This window comes from Solanum tuberosum, unplaced genomic scaffold, assembly GCF_000226075.1.
Source record: "Solanum tuberosum cultivar DM 1-3 516 R44 unplaced genomic scaffold, SolTub_3.0 scf00330, whole genome shotgun sequence".
In the NCBI taxonomy this organism is placed as follows: domain Eukaryota; kingdom Viridiplantae; phylum Streptophyta; class Magnoliopsida; order Solanales; family Solanaceae; genus Solanum; species Solanum tuberosum.
In genome coordinates this window covers 571,633-576,839 of record NW_006239256.1, presented here as the reverse complement: position 1 = coordinate 576,839, position 5,207 = coordinate 571,633, and positions in this window count along the sequence as shown.

The window sequence follows — 5,207 nt, the reverse complement described above, 5'->3', positions numbered from 1 at the left end:
TATATATATATAAAAGGATAAGCTATTAGTTCAAAAAATTAAAGTCATAATTCTCTATTATATGTGTAAATATAGGTCGCAGTTGAAAAAACTATTATTATCAATTTATCAATATCCTAAAATATCAAAATAAAATTTTAAAATACCAAATCATACAAAATTAATTTAATATAGTAGTAGTACGATATTTTAAAAATCAAAATACCTAACTATAAAAATAAGACTAAAAAAATTATATTTTACCTAAGAATCTTAGGCTAAGATAAAAAATTATTGAATGGAATTTTTTTTAGATTAAAGTGAGAAGAACTTTAAATGTTTTGTTTTCAAGATTTGATGAATAACTTTCATATTTACTCGACCTTTCATTGGCATGGAGGGGTAGTTTTAATTAATTCATCAACGAACAATGAATATCTAAAATTAAAATAATAAGGAGAAAAATCAACGAAGCAAATGTTCATTTTCCTTAATCAACCTCCACAAAATTAAAGGAATGATAGTGTACATGAAAACAAAAGTGAGAGACAACAAGTGTATAAATAAAGGCAAACAAGTTGCAGGTCAGAGAAGACAAGAAATGCCCTCTTGTTCTGAAAAATAAAATGAATATGCATAAAATTTGATTTTTTGTTTCTTTTTTATGCGCATGTTTGATGTGAAAATCAGATAAATTATTAAGTCAACAAAAGGAGTCAAACTAGTACACTCGGTTCCTATTAGAGGTGTTCAATAAAAGATTTAATCGGGATGTCTAAGAGAAACTCAGTGTCAACTTTCAGGTATCTCTATATATGTCATACAATGATAACTATAACGAGTCTCAAATAAATTGTATAAAATTGTGTTTCATCATTAAAGCTCACATCACTGTATCATGAATAGATAATTTTTATGTTGATTGATGGTCTATTATGATTCTCCTTCTATATTCGGACTTGAAATAGTTAGCATAAGCAAATCACGTCGAAAGAAAATGAATTCAAATGAAGCTCCTTCTCAACTCTAGCTTTGACAATGGCATGTAAGTACATAATATTTTTCTCACTTAATTAGGTTAACTAATATTATTTTATTTTATCTTATTAAATAATTTAATTGTTACTAGTTAATATAATTTAGTGAAGTTCTACCAACAAATACTATGCTCAACGCTCAAGGTAAAATCTAATAGATTTTTTAATATAAATATACTTAGAGGAAGAAAAAAAAGGTTAGAATGCAAGAATACATCTATAATTATGAAATTCATAAGAAAAAAAATACGGAATCTATATATTTATCTTGATATAATGAAATTTCTATAATAATAATAATTATTATTATTATAATATAAATTATCAAATTTTAATAAAGTTATTTTTATTGCAAAATGGAGCAGAAGTTAGAGTCAAATAATTTAAATTATAAAATATTGTTCTAAAACACATAGATCATAAGGGCCCGTTTGGTTTGTTGAATAAGCTAATATAATAATGTACATGCATTAATATTTGTTTATTTGTTTTTGTTGTTTTCATAAACTCTTCATTAGTTATTATAGAACTAGATACAAACGTCCGGACAAGTCCGGGCTCAATATATATTACTTAATTTGTTTAAATTTTATAATTTTGTTGTCAATTTTTTTAATAATATTTTTTAAATGTAATTTTTAAATAATATATGTGACACGTGTGATATTTTGAAAGTCCTAATTTGCAAGCAGCTATAATAAATTTAAAATGACTAAATTATCTTCAAACTTAATAGATATTTTCAAAAAGCACACACATCGATCGAGACGTGTGTGCTTATTCCCTCTTATATATTATTAGTAGATATGTGTGATCACTTTTCTTGGTTGTCCTAAAAAATGTATCGGCCTTAATTTAAATATGAAATAAGAACATCAAAATAAGTAATACATAAATAAAGTTATTAAAGGACAAAAATAACCCCTATATATGGTAATAATAATTATATCTTAGTCCCAAATAAATTGAAATCCCCTATATAATTATTTTATATTAAAAATTAAAAATATATTTTAAAATAAAGGTATTAAGTTTGAATTCTTATAATAAATAAAAAGGTTCTAATAAACATTCCACTCTATAATAAACTCTATACAATACGAATTTAAATTAATCAAGACAATATAAATATCTAGTACCAAAGAGTCGTATGGTGTGAGGTATACAGAGTAAAATAATTTTAGGATAAAATGTAGGATTATTTTATCTCACGTTTGATTGGATGTATTAGACAATTCTTGAATTATTAATCCCACAATTTTAACCATAGTAATGAAATAAGTTATCACATAACTTATCTTAAAATAATTAGTTTCTAAAAAACTTATCTCAAAATAACTCGTTCCCAACAAAACGACATATTATACCACTTTTTTGCCTTGTGGGGTTTGAAGGTCTTTTTGGTTCTACTGTTGCTAGCTGGCTCTCCACCAATAAGATAAAAGAATAAGATGAGCAATGGGAAGTGTGCAAACAAAATAAAATAAAATAATTAGAAGATACTTTTTATATTTTGTTGTATTGTGGGTAAATCTTGAATTGCAGCAACACAAAGTGGGAGTCCCAATAAGCAGGTTGATCCAATAATTGTTGGCAATTTTTTTAATTTTTTTTTTGCTCTTTGTGACTTTTTCCTATTTTTCACTTTTGTTGTTGTTTGAGGAATAAATAGTAATTTTACAATTATAGAGTAATGGAACTAACATGTTCATGGGGAAACTAAATTAGAGTCGGTTTGGATTAGCTTATTTTAAGTGTTTGTAAACTAAATTAGTTTTAAAGTAATTTTACAGTGTTTAAATAAAATGTTAGGTTGTCGGGGCGTAGGCAAAGGAGTGCAAAGTTGTTAAAATGATTATTTATATATGTATTTTACTAAACTATCCCCTATTATATGATGGAAAGTGATTTGAAAATAAGTATTTAATACTAAGAGTAAAACTTGAAAAAAAATTATAGTCTTTTCTTGATATGTCAAAAGTGATAAGTAAAAATGAAAATCTATTTTAGGAATAAGTGACGAGTAAACTGTAAAAGTGAACACACGTGGTATTAATTATAACAATAATAGCTTATTTAATGTGATTTTATAGAAAAGTTATTTCCGATAAACTCTCAACTCAAAAAAGTAATTTAAAAAAAAACACAGATTTTAAAATACAAGAGTGAAACAAGCTAAGATGAAAATACTAAAATGAAATAAAAAACTATCAATAGCAAGAAAATCGTTTAAAAAATTATATATGTATACATATGTTGAAGCTCTTTGCCTAAGAAACTATATATATTTTTGAATTCTCTTATTTGAATATTTTAATCTCACTATTAAATTCTTTAGACTGGTGAAACAATATAGTTATGCTATATAGCAAATTAATCATAAGACATGTGGTGAAATAGTTAAAATCACTTAATTCTTAAATAGATATTTTAAGTTCGGATCATGTGAAATAGAATATTCTCTAAATCCTTTTATCTTTTCATTCAACATGAATTTAATTAATTGAACAAGTTGAGTTCAATAATGGAGAGGTGCATATAGAAAATATATACATTTCACATGATAAAGTTTATTTCTTTTTTAAATTTAAATTTAAAAGGTAATATAAGTCTGACCACTTTTATAGTACAAAATTTCTTATTTTTAGTTTTTAAAAAAATTAATAAGTATGAATCCATTCAAATTAAGGTTATTCTTGTAATTTGTAGTACTAAGTTAGGTTATTGTGCAACATGTTCTTTTCACCCATAATTCTTTACTTGTAGTCTGGGCGGGCGTTTGGCATTTGGTTTGGAATTTCTAAATTTTGGATTCGGTAATTCGATAATTGATAGTTAAAAGTAAATATCAAATACTAAAATTTTAAATTTCGATTTGATAGTTCGGTAATCAGTAAATCAAACTTCGGTTCGGTGTGATATTCGACAATACCATATTGAATTTGTAGACGATTGTATTACAAAGTTAATAGTATTGCTCCAATTATATCTATTTTTCTATGTAGATGCACGATATAATAGAAAATCAATGAGTAAGTAGACATCAAGAAAATTAAATTGATGCAACTAAAAGACATATGTATTTGGATTGTTTATGTTTACTATTTAACTTTTTCTACGAACTTGTACTAATGAGTTATGAACTTATTGATATATGACCTTCATTAAGTAAATAATTCGGTATTCGGGAAATACTGAATACCAAATGATTCTAATGTCTCATACCAAACTCAAATCCAAATACCGTAATTCTAAAATTTTACTCCTGAATACCATACCAAATATCAAATTACCAAAAAATTGATTTAATTCGATAATTCGATTTTTCGTATTTTATGCCTGACCCTACCGGTAGTGGCATAATGCCATGGACGTTAATATAATAACTTGTTTAGTGTGAGGTTAATTGTGCGCTTAGATTCTTTATTTTTATTTAATTAAGGTTTGAATCATTCAAATTTTTACTTATTAAGTATATCTATTTATTTTATTTTTTAAAAAAAAACTCATATATTAGCTTTTAATAGATTAAAAACATTCATACTTTATACAAAATATAATCTCATTAAAATGTTCACTTAAAATTTTAAGTAAATATAATACTTATCACTATTTTATTTGTTATTATTATCAAGCATCTCATAACTATCACAGACAATTATTATAAAAATCACTAAGCATCTATCAATACCAATCACCTATATCATTAGTCAACACTGTATAATCACATTATACTACTTAAGACTTTTATTAACAAAATATCAATATACTTATATTTAATTACAAACTAAGTTTTTAAATTATATACATAACAAAACATTTAATTTTTGTATTTATTTTAATTTTGTTTTATAGATTTTTCTCTCTCATACTATTAGTATTTCGTACCTTTTATATGGAGTATAATTAGGATATTAATATTTACCAAATATTCTCTCTCCTAAACAGTTTCAAATACACACGATTCATTACTTTTATTTTTTCCCCTTTTTTAGGCTTAGTGGACCTTTTGGGGATCATAATTAGTTTATTCCTTTTTTGATAAAGCTGTTTTTTTACCAAGAAAGGGGTGTACTTATCAATTTGGAGTTATAGTTTCAAGAAATCTTGAAAATATTTTGGGAAGTCAAAAGGGTTTCTCTTCCATATTCTTCTTCATTTTTCTTAACCTTTAATCTTCTTCACATAAAC